The 18744-nt window shown below is 36.8% G+C and overlaps 2 pseudogenes; both read right to left on the reverse strand.

The window, feature by feature from the left end:
- Positions 1 to 4671: 4671 nt before the first annotated feature.
- LOC132185087 (subtilisin-like protease SBT3) lies at positions 4672 to 6980 on the reverse strand (annotated as a pseudogene).
- A 6293-nt stretch (positions 6981 to 13273) lies between these two features.
- On the reverse strand, positions 13274 to 17926 carry LOC132185088 (subtilisin-like protease SBT3; annotated as a pseudogene).
- Positions 17927 to 18744: the final 818 nt, after the last annotated feature.

Here is an 18744-nt window from a genome sequence, read left to right on the forward strand (position 1 = left end):
AGAACAGTAAAACTCCCACTAAATTTTTCGTCTTTTATTGTTGTCTTTTTTAATTTAAGGAAATTATTGTTGAATGCGAATCTAGCTAGTTTATGCGATGGTCGGATCTATGTGTAGTCTAAGTTGTATTAATAACTTGCCATTATCATGAGTTTGAATTGTCAATTGTGGGTCATTATTAGATGTTGAGTTTGGCCAGATTTTGTTTTGCCGATTTATGTGGTTGTTTACTTTGTTTTTGTTTCTTCTCTCCTCATTCATGTCGATATTATAATAAAATTACAAAGGAAATAAAAAGAAGGTGGGTGATCGCAGCATTGTATGAGACTTGTGTCATATTAGCTTATTGGGTATCAATAATTTTTTTATTGTGTGTTGGGAGATTGTTTTGACTATGTCGGTGGACTTCCTTGGTTTGTTTCTATGCTTGTTTGCTTCTTCTTTTTTTTTTTTATTGTTGAGATAAGGCTAAGTATTTCATTAAAAATTATGAATAAACAACTTGTTATTCACCTACAATTATGACTTGAATGAAATAAGGAAAGTGCGCACTCCTTCCTTTGCAAGATAATGGGTTGTTGAGTTTGCGCCTTTTTAATATCACCAATAGGCTAATTTTTGCATACTATTTAACACAATTTGAGTATCTTCTATCTACTATCCATATCTACTCTTAACTTATTATGCTTGCATTATTAACAATGCATAACCTTTAAGTACAATTCGTTGCAATCCTAAATCTTTACTAAATTTCAATTGTCCCCTCTTACAAAAACTTTTGAAATTTTTAAAGCGACTCTTTTGCACTTCATACCAACTAAGAAGGATTGGTGAAGTTTCCCCCAACAATCACCTTGTTTCTACCAATCGAGCCTGATCTTTCTTGCCACCAGTGCCAGATGGACACTTGTATAGAATATGAGTAATAGTGTCCACTTCTAAACCACAAATAGGACAAGAAGGTTCTTATCCTTGTACTATCCTTTGTCTGACGAAGTTCTCTTTTTTCAGTAACAAGTTATTACAGGTCTTCCACAAAATTAAAACATCTTGATCACAATTGGAACTTGAATAGCACCCCACCCCACCCCACCCCTTCTTTTACGCATTTTTTATTATCAAAAATTCCTCATTGTAAGTTCCCACCCATATAGTTGGTATTTCTGTTGATAATGGCTTAATTATATTCACATTGAAGAACAGTGTTTTTACAATGCTACATATATATGATCACACACCAAGATTTTGAATATGAAAGATCTTACCCCTAAGCGTATCAAAGTGATCTTTACGTCACATTTGAGTTTACATATATTCCTCTTAAAATTAAAAGTCATTAGTTTAAGTTATTCAATTGATAGTAATTTATAAAATAACAACTCATGTGGTATAGTTCATTGCATTATAACCACACTAACATATCAATAAAAAACCTCAACTTTCATGATCAAGATAAATAATCATGATTAATATGTTATAATTTTATCAGATAAATATCCAATTTCATCATTGACTATGAACTAGGGTTTATAAAAAGCCCCAATCAAACTCGAGCAAATCGAGTTCGGACAGCCTACTAAAAAGGAATGCCAATCCCAAAATTAAACCCTAAAAATCATTACATCTTTTAACAGATTGGTGATCTTCAAAGCATTAATTTGTAACTTCCATTAGCCCCCGCATCTTGTGCGACATTAATACATAAAGCAACCGACAGGGCCGGGATACACACACATGCAGAATCATATATTGTGTTTACTTGCCACGAGGAAAATATATGTGATATCTCTGTTTTAATCAGCCAAAACGACAGAAACAAAGAAGGAAAGAAAAGGAAGTTCTGAATCGGGTGAATGAAGCTCATCAAAATTTTCACTATAATGTATTCATTATCCTTGCTTTTTGCTCCTTAAAAAAAAAAATTATTATCGTTACTGTTATTATTGTTTTTTGGGATCTGAGTTTGCTTCTCCATCTGATGATGAATTTCATCATTTTGTCACGAGGGTGATGATTTTGTTTTGGGCAATATCATGTTGGTCATCATTTGTGAAGCTCTTGTCCGTTTCCTTCTCTTTTTTCTGGGATGATTGGTTTAAGCTCAGGCTTAAACGACGACAACCTGGTTGTAATCGTATACACACTCTCCACCAGAGTTGAACATGTTGCTAGTTCAGTGTTAAACGTCAAAGTCATTTGTAGCTTTGTTTTTTTCATGATTCTTCGTGCCTCATTGAATGCGAAGGTTAGGTTTGCTAGTAAATGAGGAACAACGTGCATGTGACTCGGTGAAGAAATAAAGACGATTCTTTGACTTTTTGAGCAAACCTGCTACGTACCCACGTGACTGCCATACGAAGATCTCTTGGATTTACTTTGCCCGAATTTCACTAAAATTCCGACAGTTCCACGACTTTCTTCTCTTGATATGCTCTAAATTCTAATGCTGAAATTCGAAGAAGCAATGTCAAATCTCCAAATATGAACCCGTGACTACTAGCCTTTTAGGTGTGATTGGTAAAGTTTTAAGAAAGTATTTTGAGTTTTGAGAAAAAAAAAGAAAGTTAAAGTTTTTTTTTTTTTTTTGAGTAAAAGTTGAGAATTAAGTTGGTGGTGAAAAGAGTTTAAAAATAAAATAAAATAAAATAAAATTATAGAGTATTCTCCCACAATAAAAGCCAAAAAAAAAAAAAAAAAAAAACACAGTAATTTACACTTCATGGCGGTAGTGTCTGCCCGGCAGTAGCCATTGCATTGTTCGCGCTTGGCTAAAAGAAGGATTGGTATAGGCTATGGCCCCTCCTTAATTCTTAAGGAAAAAAAAAAAAAAGGTTTAGGGTAAAAATTTAGTTTTTAAGTCCTTGGCCCTTACCCAAGCCAGAAAGAATAAAAATTGGTCCCTACCCACAATTTTTTTTGGCCCTACTTATAAATATTTTTGGCCTTACCCAATAAAAATTTCAGCTCCACCCACTAAGTTTTTTGGCCCTACTACTCTTACCCAAAAAATCTTTTGAGCCATACTTATTAAAACCTAAAAGCTGATTACTCATTCTCAAATCTTTTGGCCCTTACCCATTAAAAAATGTAATAACCTTATTTTTGGCCATAACCCATTAAGTTGGTTACCCTTTTGATATTTGACCATACCCATTAAATTTTATCTTTTTTGAGCATTTTGTTGTACATCTCTTACCGTTCTGACCCTAAACAAGCACAAGTCCACAATCAAGAACCATAAAATTTGAAATTTAGAGTTTACTTCCTGATTTATTTTCTAAATGAAAAATAAATGAAAAAAAAAAAAAAACGGATTTTGCAACATAGAAGTAGTTTAAAGTAATTTGTTTTTATCTTAAACGCAACTTAAACTCACTTTGTTCTCGTCTCATAGTTGTCACTTCTTCTTTGTGTGATTTTCAATCCAAGTCTTTATTTTATTATTATTTTTTCTTTCTTTCTTCTATTTTATACCCTAGTGTGTACCTAATCATTTTGGGTATTTCCTTGAGCTATTGAACCACTACTTTAGATGATAATATAAAAAATAAATAAATTTATGCCTTGACCCTTTTTTTTTCTAAGCTTATGCCTTGGCCTCTGCCCATAATATTTTCTGGCTCCATTTTTGCTTGGTAGTCAATGTAGGGCTACCGAAAGTTCATGATGGCCGTCAAAAGTTCACGACAACCACTTTGCAAAGTGGTTGAAAGTTTATAGCAGCTATTGTGGGGTCGTAGAGAGTTAATGATTGCCATCATGGGGTTGCTAGATGTTGACGACAACCATCGCAAGGGTGCCAGAAGTCTATGGTAATTATTTTTTAGAAGTATTTTGTGTTTTGTTTTTTAAGAAAGACTTTGTGAAAAATATTTTGTGTTTTGAGAAGAGTTTTATAATTTGTTTTGAAAAATGTGTCAGTAATGGGACGCATTTGAAAATCTATTTGAATAACTTATTTGAGAATAGTTTTCAACATTTGAAAAATGAAAAGAGTTTTGCAAAACTCTAACAAACATGCTTTAGCCTTTGAGACATTCATTGGCAAGATCATTAAGATGAACCACCTCATTTGGCAAGATCATTGCTTTGGCTAACTCAACCTAGCTTTGGGAAGTGACCAAGCTACCTCATTGCCCATAGGGATCCCCCTTTCCCAAAGCCAATTGGGGGGAGGAAAGGGGAGCAAACCACCTATGTGGTTAAGGAGATGGTTCTGCAATTCCTAAAGGTCGGCTTCGGGTGGCAGAACTATACTCTAATGGCAAAAGGGGGAGGTTTGACCTCCCAACAACCACCCTTTTGGCTTGCATGCCAGCAATTTTTGTTCTTTCTCTCTTTTATGTGCAATCGCGATCCATGTTGATCATTTTAAATGAACGACCATGGTAAAAGCTACTGCAATAGTTCTAATTTATTCTGTTCATTTAAAATAAAATTGTCCAGATTGTAACATCACATAGGAGAGAGAAAGATGGGATAGCTTATACCGCCACAAGGGTAGCAAGCAACCACCATGGGAATTGGGGGCTGGCAGGGCTGCTGAACCACCCTTTTGACAAGTAGATTGGTTTGTCCACCTTAAACTAACCTCTAGATTAACCGGTCAGCTAACTTCACCTAGTATTATGGTAGATTAATTTGCTCAATACTAATAAACTTTCTAATTTATTAGTAACATAAACTAGTGTCACCGGCATGAACCACAGGTGACACCACAATGGGACTCCTCACAGTGTGTTTTCCATTCTCTTCAGCCCAAACAAGTTCACCAAATGAAGCTTCTCCCTCTGCATCCCCCCGGTAATTTATAATGACTCTGTATGCCTGCTTCTCATTCTCATTTCTGAAAACCAATTCCATAGGCAACACTTAACTTCAGAATTCTTTGGTGCCGTCACCATGGCCCTGTAAGTCGAGTTGCCACGTCCAACATTTGTTACAATCCTTCGAAACTGTTTTATCACCAACGTTGTTGTGTCACAATAGAAGACAACAAATGATGGGTAATTAAGATCAGGATTTGCTTTAATGCAATTGTAATCTGAGCCGGTGATGGTCATTATCTGCTGCAATTCAAGCTTTGTAGAGCATAGAAAATCCACATATTCCTGTGGTGTTATATCATAGATTAAACCCGGGTCAAATGCTTGAATCGGAGAAATCTGACCGGCTCCCATGGCTAAAGGAGAAGCAGGTCGAAGTTTGATGCTAGTGCTGTACTCTCTAATGGGGATTATAGTAGTATCAAATTGCTCTGCAGTTGTCATACTGGCAGACTTTATAGCTGCAGAACCCCAATCTGGGTGCAGGCGTTTCAAAAGCGCAGCCACCCCGGCAGCATGAGGGCAAGCAACAGATGTTCCATACCTGATATTATAATCGCTATGAAGAAAATCTGACTTGATTTGAGCTGTAGATGTTTCTGGCGTCCAAGCACCCAAAACAAGTGACCCAGGTGTCATAATATCAGGCTTCAAGATGCTTGGAATGCTCGATGAAGGACCCCTTGAAGCATAATTAGCCACAATTGGTGCAGGCTGTTTCCCCAAAAGAGTAAGTTGGAATGTCATGCTAGCCGAGGGTTCAGGGCCAAATTTAGTATAATTGAGCAAAACAGGTGCATCCTGTGATCTAATTACAAGACAAGCACAAGGAACACCCCCTGTCTCAAATAATCGGGAGTTGTCGGCAACTAATACAGCTCCCAGCAGGTTGGACTCAGTTATATAAGATATCTGAGAGGGAAGATATCCAACATTGCATATGATAATGCCGTGAGGGCTGCTAGATAGCAGCATGTTGTCGCATGCTGAGAGGTAAAAATTGTAAATCAATGGAAAGTTTTGCAATGAGGCATTACCTGGAAACATGGTCCATCCATCAATGACTAATCCATTTCCGAGAATCAATCTTCCTGCAAACAAACGATCGATGGAGCTCGCTGTGGCAGTTAAAACCCATGGAAATGCATTGTGTACAGTTCCTAGTGTTGGGCCTTTATTTCCTGCTGAAGCTGAAACCAGCACACCCTTGTTAATAGCAGCAAATGAAGCTATTGCAATTGGGTTGTTTTCCAATGGAATATCATCACTGCCATAAGATGTGCAAATTACATCAACACCATCTGCAATAGCCTTGTCAAGGCCAGCAAAAACATCAGAGATGTAACCTTTGTTTTCATCCCAGAAAACCTTGTAAATGGCAAGCCTAGCATGGGGCGCCATACCTTTTGCTATTCCTTCAGCATAACCAAAAAAAGAGACACCCTTTACGAAATTCCCAGCAGCTATAGAGGAAATATAAGTCCCATGTCCCATAGTGTCCCTAGCAGAGTTCATTGTAACTGGCTTGTGAGGATTTGCTATTATGAATCCCTTATTGAAATATCTAGCTCCTATAAGCTTATTGTTACACAAGGAGGAATTGAAACTTTGTCCTACCTCACATGTTCCATTCCACCTGGCTGGAACTTCCATGGAAATACCATCATCTTTAAAGCTCTCACTCTCTGGCCATATTCCAGAGTCAACAACACCAATAATAACATCTTTGCCAAAATTTGAAACAGACCATAGGCCAGTGTTAGGATTGGGGGAGATGAATTCAGGGGTATGGGTTGTATCCAGTGTGACAATCTGGTCTCTGTAAGCAGAAATAAAGCCTGGAGACTTCTTTACAGCCTGCAGTTCATCTGGGGAGCGGATAACACTAAAACCATGAAGAGCATGATCATAGGTATATATAAGGAATGATGAGGGTAAATGGGCAGCTAATGGAGCAGGATTTGCAGAGCTGAAAGAATCAATGATGGAGTGATACCAATTATGATAACTAGTAAAGGCTTTGGGCATATGAGACTTATCCATGTGGACAATATATGTATTTCTATTGATTGATGCTGATTTAGCATGGAAAAAGAGGAAAACCCACACTAGAACAAACAAGCATGACAGAGGAAACCTTTGAACAGACCCCATTCTTGCTTTAGCAACCAAAATTATTGCTTGCCTACACTTGAATAAAGGGTGTTTGATTTGCTTATGTTATTTATAGTGAGTAATTGGTGACGACAATACAGAAAATGAAAAAGCAAAGATATATAATTTAAAAGCCAACCCCTTTTCCAAGTCAAATTGATCCTCTCTTTAGCATGTGGAAAGATTACTCTCTGAAGAAATCAACTTGCTAAGTCACATCAGAATGGGAAACTCAGAAACCTTTCCATTCATATAAAGGAAAGGCTAAACAGTTAAATTGTGAGACCTGAAAATCACCCTACTAGAATCTTGGCATTCTAAGAACGTTTAAAAATGCTATCTTAAGAATATATTGATATAACAAATTGTCCTTTACTCATTTATTAGAGCACTAGTGGCAGATACCATATATGCTATTTCCTTTCATATGTTTAACCTACACCAAGGAGTATTTACAATATTTCTCAATATATTGGAAAACACTGTAGATACATAATGCTTTATTAAATTATAAACAAATCATTCTCTCTCCTCTCTCATCTCTCCTTCACGCATCCCCAACAATTCTCTCTCCTCTTTCATTCTCTTTGCAGCGTTGGAACAGGTTGCAATGATTTTTTTTTTTTTTTTAAAAAAAAGTATTTAATTGATATAGGAAAAATAATAAAGATAAGAGTAAAAAATAGTATTTTATTGATATAGGGAAAAATAATGAAATATATTGTGAAGTGTTTTTTTATACCAAATTAAAAAGTAGTTTTATTCTCTAAATTTAAGGAAAATTGTTGGGAAGCTGCTGCTAGTGCTTTAAGCTATCTAACATTTGAAAGGGTGGAATGACATTAAAAAAAAAAAAAAGACGTGGCTTTTGCAATAAAAATCCATACTTTATGTATGGGGATCTGGATCCTCTCCAGTCCAAAATGGACTGGAGAATTTCCAGTTAATAATGGCTAGGATTTGTTTAAAGAGATCCTGGGGCCATAAATAGAACATTTGTCCCATTAATAAAAAAATAAAAAATATTATTTTTATTCTAATTACTTATTTAATATTCTAACAGAAGAAACAAAAGAAACGTCATTTAAATTAAGCGTTATTGACTGACTCTTTTACCAAAATATTGCAATTCTTAAAAGTTTATTGTCCCTAAAGAAATTAGCACTATAAATAATTAATTAGTTTTGTTGAACGACTCTATAGGACGAGCAATACGTAGAAGAAATGATGTACAAACCAACTTGATACTATGAATTATTCTTCCACTTCTTTGTTTTGTTATTTTAACCAAATGACAAAATCTAGCAATTTCCATCCAACCTATGAACCTACGAAAACGTGTCTTCATGGCTTTATATTTAGGGTTTAATAAAATTTTGGTACATGTGATTAGGCCCAAAAATCAAATAGACTTCGCTGTTTTAAAAAGTGTTCTAAGTAGTACATATGAATATATATTGAAAAGACATCCCTTAGTACTTTCGTCCATGATCTGTTTAAATATTTAACGGATTTCTACGTTAGCACCAATAAAATGGTGACACATGTCCTAATGCCAAATCAGTAAACTAGATGATGTGGCAATATATCATAGGTGGTACGTATGCTTTTGATGCCACATATGCTGCAAATAATAATAATAATAAGAGAGAAATGTTAGAATCTAATAAAAACTCTATATTTTGCTCATAAAAGTCTATGTGGCAAGATGACTCATCATCTTTTCTGTGGAAGGAAAAAGACAATAAAAAGAAGAAGATGTGAGATCTTGCCACATAAATTTTTATGGGCAAAATATATAGTTTTTATTAGATTTTAGCATATCGGTAACCCCAATTAAAAATAAATAAATAAAAAAGGAGAGTTGAGGTGGCTGCCCACCCCATTTTGGTCATAGGCCACCCCCATTTTAGCTAGGGGGTTGCTCAAGCCACCCACAATGGCTAGCCAAGGGGTGGTCGAACCACCCCCAAAAGCCTTGAGCCACCCCCGTTTGGCCTGGGGGGTGGCTGAACCACCTTGATGGCCGTTGGGGTGGTTCGGCCAACCCTAAAGGCCAAATGAAAAAAAAAAAAAATTAGAGTTTGCCTTTGGAGATGACTCGACCACTCCTGTTTCTAGGGGTGGCTTCAACCACCCCAGGTTGGCCGGTCTTGGGGTGGCCAAACCATTGTCAGGGCAAACGGGGGCGGCTCATTTTGCAAGTTGGGGGTGGCTTGAGCCACTCCCTAGCTAAAATGAGGGTGGCCGGCCACCCCCTATGACCAAAATGGTGTGGCCAGCCACCCTAACTCTCCAAATATATATATATGGAGAAAAATATAATTTAGCCTTCCAAACTACCAAAAAGTTACAATTTGGCCACTCCGTTAGTTAACATCGTAAAATTGTATGAAAAATACAAAATGACATCGCTTTTTAAAGTTAAGTTACTAAAATGCCCTTTCGAACATTATCACTTTTTGAACCAAAAGAACTCCTTTGGGAATTCTCGCTCCGACTGCAGCAAACTTTTCTGGGGTTTTTAAGAACTCGACAATCTCTTGAAAATCTTGCTTTGCTTCATCAACGCCAGCAACATTGTCGAATGTCACTCCCGTCATGTTGGGTTCCATTTGAAATTTTGCTTTGCTCCTGTCGTACAGATGTTGTTATATGGGCATAAATTGTTAAATTTGGATCAAGTAAAACTCTACTATTTTGAAAAGAAACTAGCTTTTAGAGTGGATTGATAATTTTTTTTTAGTACTATACCTTCCGAGCCCAAACGACAAGTTGGGGCCCCCTGGAGTGTTTGTAGATGATGTTCTAAGCAGTAAAGAGCCAAGCAAAATCAATGGAAAAGCGAAATTCCCCAACAAATCGAGTATTGTAGCTAGGCCACTGGTTGATTTCCAAGGGATGAGCCGCAAAGTCTACATTCCTCTCTTCCATTTTCCTCAGCAATTCTTGTGGTAATCCGGGTAACTGAATTTTGACCCTCTGGATTTTGTTTAGTATTGGATTGAAGATCCCAGTGATTGCAACAATCCCATTCTCAAACAGGTTTACCTTCTTGCCCAGCTGCCCCATAGGCCATGGGGTGGTCGCCCAGCCATCCCCATGGCTTGGGGGTGGCTCGAGCCACCACCAAACCATAGTTGGTTTTTATTTTTTTTGTTTTTTTTTGTTTTTTTTTAAAACGACGTCGTTTTGGGAGCATTTTTTAAGTTGATTTTTTTTTTTTAAAAAAAAAAAGATATTTTAGTAACTTAACATTGCCAAAACGACGTAGTATTGAATTTTTCATCCTATTTCACGGTAATGACTAACGAAGTGGCCAAATTGCAACGTGTTGGTAGTTTGGGGGGCTACTTTATCACTTTTAGAACAATAAGAGGCTAAAATAAAAATGGCTGGTAGTTTGGGGGGCTAAATTACATTTTTCCCATATATATATATATATAGGGGAAAGTCGCTAACCGCATATTACTGGAGTTGACGATGTTACTTTTTTAAGCTTCGATTAATGACGATACCCAAGTATGAAAAGTGTCAATGTTCCCCAATGACAAAATTACCCTCGATTAAGAATAAAAAAAAAAACTAAAACTTCTAGAAAAACCTAAAGGCAAACAAAAAAAAAAAAAAATCCAAACGTTGGCCAATTTTTTTTTTTTTTAAATCAATTTTATAAGAAAAAAATTAAAAATTTTCGATTTTTTTTTTAATAAAAATTGAAAATTTTAGTTTATTTTTATTTTTATTTTTGTTCTATAATTTTATTTAAATAAAAATTTACGTTTAAAAAAAATAAAACTTTCGTTTAATAAAATGAAATTTTATGTTTTTTAAAAGTAAATATATATATTTTTTTTTTAAAATAAAAATTTCCGTTTTAAAAAAAAAATTAAAAATTTTTGTTGAAAAAAAATTGTTTTTTTTTATAAATATTATCTTTAAATTAAAATTTTTCGTTTTTGAAAAAAATCAATTTTTTTTTGAATTTATAGGGGTATTTTTGTCTTATTGAGAAATCTATAGGGGCATTTTTGTCTTATTGCTAGTCTTGAGATAGACATTGACAATGTTTTGGTAGTGTGGAGGGAACATTGTCACAATTGAAAGTTTGGGGGAACATTGTCAATTGGGTGATAGTTTAAGGGGGTATGTGGACTTTACCCACGTAGTATTGAATTTTTCATCCTATTTGACGGTAATGACTAACGGAGTGGCCAAATTACAACTTGTTGGTAGTTTGGGGGGCTAAATTACATTTTTCCCATATATATATATTAAGTTCGTTAATTGGAGTTATTATTATTATTTTTTTTCAATTCTTATGTTTAAAAAATTTATTTTATTTTTTATATTTTTTTCATTATTTTATTATTTTTTTAAGAATATGTGGCATCCGGGGACATGTGTCACCATTTTAAAAATGTTGAAATGTAGTTCCATTAAATTTTTGGACGAATCATGGACGGAAGTACTAAGTATGTCTTTTTAATATTTACAGGTGCCACTTGGGACACTTTTTGAAACCGAGAGGTCTGTTTGATTTTTGGCCTAACCACAGGTACCAAAATTACATTTAACCCTTATATTTATGATAAACACTAAATAAAACAACTTGGGAAATAGTTTTATGTATGCAAGAGGTATCAAAAGTTTGGATTGTGACACGTTAAAAAGTTAGTCTTTTATTGGATGGGTAGATTGTGCATCTTAATTTAGTATGGGTGGACTATAAAGATGTTCATGAGTGCTAAATTTCATATTAGTTATTGATTAGGTGAGACTGAGTTTTATAAGTAATTAAAGGGAACTTGAATTGTAATTTGATTAATCTTTTTGGAATGACAGTGCACAAATATGACTAATGTTTTATTTTAATCGTTACAAATGATATCAGAACAATTTAGTAATATACCATGTGGCACTTGACTACTGATAACATAAAAAATAATAATAATAAAATATGGAATGCACCCAAAAAAAAAAAAAAAACAAACAAACTTTTGATACTCAATAGCTTGAAGCCATGGCAGGAAACCCATTTGTTCTTCAATTGGATCAAGACCCAAAATTTGCTTCCACTGTGATTGAGAGAAACACAGTGGAAGCACAATTGAGGGCTAAGGGGCTTAATCCAACGAGCCCTTTTGGTCTATGCAATCATTTTTCTTAAGAGAAATGATAAAATCTAATAAAAATTTCATATTTACTCATAAAAGCCTATGGGGCAAGATGCCACATCATACTTTTGGTGAAAAGAAAAAGAAAAAATAAAAAGAAGATGCATCTTGCAGCATTGACTTTTATGGACAAAATATGAAATTTTTATTAGATTCTAACATATCTTTTATCTTAAAACCTTTGACCATGATGTGGCATGACGTGGCATTTCAGCAAGACTGCTAGTTAACTAGACATGCTGACCATATTATTTTGACACTCGCAGTCTTCTAATTGGGTATATATAACACATGACAACAACGTTAAAAAAAATTAATTAAAGGTTAACAATTCAAATATTAAGGAGTAATTAATAATTTTTAAACCTTATGGAGGGATTTGATAAAAATTCATACCTCAAGAAGATTTAGGGAAGTGTTTTGGTTCTCAACCCATAGAAACTTTTTTATATGGTTCCTTTTGACTATATGCAACTCAATGTCATCTGTTGTTTAATATCTTGGTGGTTAATTGTAATGTCTCGAGACATTAATTTATCGGTAATTAATTACTGGTGCATCTCTCCAGACTTATTTATACGGAGTAAATAAGTTCTAAAGGATATTGGGACCCTCGATAGCTTACAACGAAAGACTTGTCACTTATATAATAAGATTTATATCTAATTCTACATGTAAATAGTAACCAAAACAGTACTAAAACATCATAACCTAATTTAACATAACGGCGGCATCAAATGTCTCGGTCTTGGACCGATCATGAAGAAAAGGACTAAAATATTACAACTCAAGTCTAAAAGTATCTCAAAGAGTTATACATCGAATACCAATCATCCTTAAAAGTTAAATGAGAGTCAAGAATTTTCACATAATCGATCCGGTTCGCCTACTCCTGCAAATAAACAATCTGACATGGTAGGATTGTACTGGATATGATTCACCATCATCAAAAGGATGATGATCATACTTTATAATACAATACGTACAGAGGATCCTTATGCAATCATATCTACAGATAACCAAATTTAAATTAGGACACAAACTGCAAGAATGCCATTGCAGTAAGAAAAGAAGAGAGATACAATCATGTAAATTGTTCTAAAATTGGAACTTTTACTACCGACATAAAGTGGAACTTCTTGAATGGACCATAGGTGAAACAACAATGGGGCTTCTTACCATGTGGTTTCTATTTTCTTCGATCCAAACAAGTTCACCAAATGAAACATGGCTATTACGGTTGCCTTTGTAAGTTATGTTAAGTGTGAATGATTGATTATCGTACTTATTTCCGAAGACCAATCTCGTCGGTGAGACTACAACTTGAGAATCCTCGGGTGCTCTCACCAAAGCATCGTAAGTTGCAGAGCCTTGTCCAACATTAGTTACAATTCTATGGAATTCTTGTTCCCACACCTTCACAATATAAAACAACAAACGATGGATAATTTAGATCAGCATATGGAGTTTTGCAATCATATTCCGATAAGATAACGGCCTTAATATCCTTCATGTCAATATCCATGGAGCATAAGAAATTGACATAATCCTGTGGGGTTGCGTCATACATTAAACCCGGATCAAGTGCATGATTCGGCTGAATTGACCTGCTCCCATGGCTAAAGGCGAAGCAGGTTGAAGTTTATTGCCATTATCTCTAATTGGTTTGAAAGAGTTGTCAAATGGATTTGCGGTTGTCATAATAGCAGATTTAATAGCGGAAGGACTCCAATCTGGATGCATAGCTTTCAGAAGTGCAATCACGCCAGCAGCTTGAGGACAAGCACCAGATGTTCCACGCCATATATAATAGTCACTATAATATAAAATTGACCTAAATCGACCAATTGGTTTTTCTGGTATCCAAGCACCTAAAACCAACGACCCTGGCGCCATAATATCCGGCTTCAATATGCTCGGAAAGCTCTGCGACGGACCTCTTGAAGCGTAGCTAGCCACAATTGGTGCAGGTTTTATCCCCAAAATGGTATGCTGGAAGGTGATGGTAGCACTGGGTCTAATATTGGTCTTTGCATAATTGATCACCAACGATGCATCCATTGAGTTAATTACAACACAAGGACAAAGAGGACCCCCAACTTCAAAAAACTTTGGATTATCAGCAATCAATACAGCTCCCTTCACATTCGATGTAGTACTTTGAGATATTTGAGAGTCGATAGATCCTATGTCATTACATATGATAATGCCATCTACTTTTCTAGACGAGAGCCTCTTGTCGCATGCTGAAAGGAAAACATTATACACCAATGGCAGGTCTTGCAATGGGGCGTTGCTTGGGGACATGGTCCATCCAATAATGGTTTCGCCGGTTCCAAGAGCCAGATGTCCGGCGAACCAACGATCCACGGATCCTGACGTGACGGTCAAGACCCAAGGAAACCCGTTGTGCACTGTCCCAAGGGCTGGGCCTTTATTTCCTGCTGAAGTTGAAACCAACACACCCTTCTTCACAGCACGAAATGAAGCTATTGCGATTGGATTAGTTTTGTTAAGAATATTACTTGTTATTTACTTCTTTAGGTATTATTAGTCTACTAGGTTTACCTTTTCTTATTCTACTAGGTTTACCTTTCCTTATTCTACTAGGTTACTTGCCTCTCTATAAATAGAGGCCTCTGTATTCATTATTATTATCAGAGTCAATACAATGTAGTCCATTGTGTGCTTTCGCTCTCTCTCTTCTCTCTCTTTCTTCCGCTTCTAATATATTATCCAATATATTTAACATGGTATCAGAGCCACCTTTCTGTGGCCTCCAATAAACGTCTTTGACGTTTTCCGGCGCCGCCAGTGTTATCCGGCGAATCATTCTCTCTGCTCCTCATGGTTCTCTATCTTCTCCTCGAGGTTTTCAGTGTATCACTATACCGCTTGAAAACCAGGAAGACAACCGTCCCAGAGCCGCCGCACACAGCCCCATCGGAGCTTCCATGCGCTCTCACGCGCCGCCCAAAATTTTTGGCAATTCCGCCACTGCCCTTCCCCCACCAGCCGCCACGGTGGTCCGATCACTTCTCCAAGGCCACCGATCGATAGCTTTCATCTCGGTGATTCCAGAACAAGTCCCATATCCTCCATACGACGCTCCACGCACCCCCACGCGCCCCCAGAAGTTTCGCGCGTCAGATCCACGCGCCAGTACACGCCTCCTCCGGTACACGCACCATCGTACCCACGTGCCACGCCATCCTTGCCACGTCAGCCCTAATTGCCACGTCAGCATAGCCACGCCAGCCCTACGTGTCACGTCATCAGTGCCACGTCATCAGTATCAAGTCAGACCTTACCACGTCATTAGTGCCACGTCAGCGTTGACTTTTCAATCGTTGACCGTTGACTTTGACTTTGACCACTGAAAAAATTGACCAGGTGTTTCCTACTCAATTTTTCGTCCTGATTTCAAATTTATGGTCTATTTTTGCTTTTGGCATCTCTATATGGCAGAAAACAAGACTCTTTTTCAAATTTAGGCGTTTGTTTTATGCGGTTCAAGTTGGTTTATGCTTATTCAATTCGGTTTTATAGCCTGTTCTTTGGCGCAATTCAATCCGGTTCATTCTTCTTGCGGATGGCACTCTCGGGTCAGACCAATCTTTCCTTAGGTCCATGGGTTTTCGGGCCAAAGAAGCCCCTTTCAACCAGCCCACTTATGCCTTGTCAAATGCCGCCATCACCGGTCACTGATTTGCCTCTTCAACCGGCCATTTTTCTCCCTACTTAGCTCAGCCGGCTAGGCGAGACGGTCTACTAGTTAGATGGGCCAGACTTTAGTTTAGCCGACAAGGCGAGACGGTCCAAGGGTTTCAGGCATGATTAGCCTATTCAACCGGCCCTGCTTATCTCAGCCGACCAGGCGAGACGGTCTACTAGTCAGACTTTAGTTCAGCCAACAAGGCGAGACGGTCCAAGGGTTTCAGACATGATTAGCCTCTTCAATCGGGCCTACTTATCTCAGCCGACTAGGCGAGACGGTCCAAGCGTTTCAGACATGATTAGCCTCTTCAACCGGCCCTACTTATCTCAGCCGACCAGGCGAGACGGTCTACTAGCTAGAATTTTTGGGTCAGACTTTAGCTCAGCCGATCAAGCGAGACAGTCCAAGGGTTACGGGCCAAACAAGCCCCTTTTAACTGAACCTACTTTTCTCAGCCGACCAGGTGTGCTACTTCATTACTAGTATATGGTTTTCAAGTCAAATTATAACCAAGTGAATCAAGCTCCAGCTTAAATGCATTGCTCAAATTCAGGCAAAATCCACGGGTCTCTAACAACTTTTATGGCGTTACTTCGGCAATTGTTTCGGCACAAGCAGCTTTTTCGGCGAATTCCTTTTTCTTTCCCTTTTCGTTTATCCAAACTCAAGTTTACACATTGAGTTTGAGGGGGGATGTTAAGAATATTACTTGTTATTTACTTCTTTAGGTATTATTAGTCTACTAGGTTTACCTTTTCTTATTCTACTAGGTTTACCTTTCCTTATTCTACTAGGTTTACCTTTCCTTAATCTATTAGGTTACTTGCCTCTCTATAAATAGAGGCCTCTGTATTCATTATTATTATCAGAGTCAATACAATGTAGTCCATTGTGTGCTTTCGCTCTCTCTCTTCTCTCTCTTTCTTCCGCTTCTAATATATTATCCAATATATTTAACAAGTTTGTAATGGCATATCTTCGGGGCCCATGGAGATGTTGATCACGTCAACGCCATCTGCAATAGCGTGGTCCATACCGGCAACAATGTCGGAGAAGCTAGCCTCTCCATCCCAACTGATCTTATAAATAGCCAGCCTCGCACGTGGTGCAACACCTTTTGCTGTTCCTTTAGCGTACCCAAAAGAAGAGACATCATCTACGTAATTCCCAGCGACTATAGAAGCAGCATAGGTCCCGTGCGCATCGGTGTCTCTAGCAGAATTCATGCCAATGATTAAGCCGGGATATTCCTTTTTGAGAGCATCGTTGAAGTACCTATTAGAATATAAATTAAAAGATTAAATTCATCTATACATTTTTAGAGCAGAAGTCTTGAATTGTTGGACCTCGATCACGTATAAAGGAGTGTGAAGAGGCTGGAGAGCTAAACATGAAAGATAGTGATAGAATATAAATTAAATGATTAAATCTATATATTGACTTAAACATTTGGAATAAGTTGTAATTTGAAAGTACCTAACTCCGATGAGCTTGAAATTGCACAAAGAGGAATTAAAACTTTCTCCTTCCTCACATTTTCCTTTCCACCTCGATGGATAATTGGCAGGAATTCCTTTGTCGTTAAAACTCTTATTCTCTGGCCATATACCAGAGTCAAGGACACCAACAATGATATCTTCACCGAAATTGGAATCAGGCCATAAGTCATCAGAATGATTGAGGGAGAGGAATTCAGGGGTATGGGTGCTGTCAAGCTTAATAATTTTATCTCTATAAGCTGAGATAAACCCTGGGGTTTTCTTCAAGGCCTCTAATTCATCTACGGAAAGAAAAACACTAAAACCATCAAGAGCATGATTGTAGGTGTATATAAGCGAGGTTGCAGGGGACAGATGGCCGTCAAAATTTGCTGAGTTAAGGGAATCAACGGTGGAGGAATACCAATTATCACGAGTGCTGAAGGCTTTAGGCATGAGAAAAGTATCCATGTGGACAATATACGTCCTCCTCTCTATTTGTGCTGTTTCTGCATGGAACAACGGAAAAAAGGGTAACGACGCAAGAAAGAATAAGCATGGAAGACATCCCATTATTACTCTTTCAACTGAAACTACTTCTGCTTAATTTCCTAATTAAGGGCTTTGTGATTTGTTTATATAGTGAAGTAATAAACATAACTTACAACAATGGGCCTTCGTTTAAAGTTGAATCTAATGGGTGCGATTGTTAGAATATTAGTTAAATTATTACATCACTCATTTCCTATCGACTTAAGGTATATAGTATGTAGCCCTGCCCTAGATAGGATTACAGAGGTAGCTAGTAGGTGCCAAAATCTGTTTTCCACCGATCATTATTCTTATAAAGTTTAAAATGCCGTCTTAGGAGCATATGAGGATCGACGGTGAAATTGTCCTTATTTGCTAGCTTTTGTAGGACTAATTAACATGAAAAGACAAACCCAATCAGCTAATTAATATTTAAAAAATAAGAATTTAAATTAAGCTTTAATGACTCTTTTCTGTACTAAAATATTGTCATTTTTAAAAATTTATTGTCCCCAAAGAAATTAACACTCAAATAATTAATTAGTTTTGTTGAATGACTCTAGGACAAGCGATACCCTTATGCTAAACATTTTTTTTTTAAAAAAAAAAAACTGCTGGTGAAGACAATACAGAGAATGAAAGCAAAGATAATTGAAAAGTCGATCAACCCCTTTTAGAAGTCAAATTGAGCCTCACTTTTAACTTGTGGAAATGTTACTTATTTGCCGTCAACCATAAAACCGTGTTGAAAAAAAAAACCATAAAACCATGTCACATCTAGAATAGGAAACTAAAAAGGCAAAACAAAGAAATGAGATCCTTTCATAGTATGAAGGGCCAATTAAATTACCCATTTGACT

Source organism: Corylus avellana, chromosome ca6 (genome assembly GCF_901000735.1).
Source record: "Corylus avellana chromosome ca6, CavTom2PMs-1.0".
Lineage (NCBI taxonomy): Eukaryota > Viridiplantae > Streptophyta > Magnoliopsida > Fagales > Betulaceae > Corylus > Corylus avellana.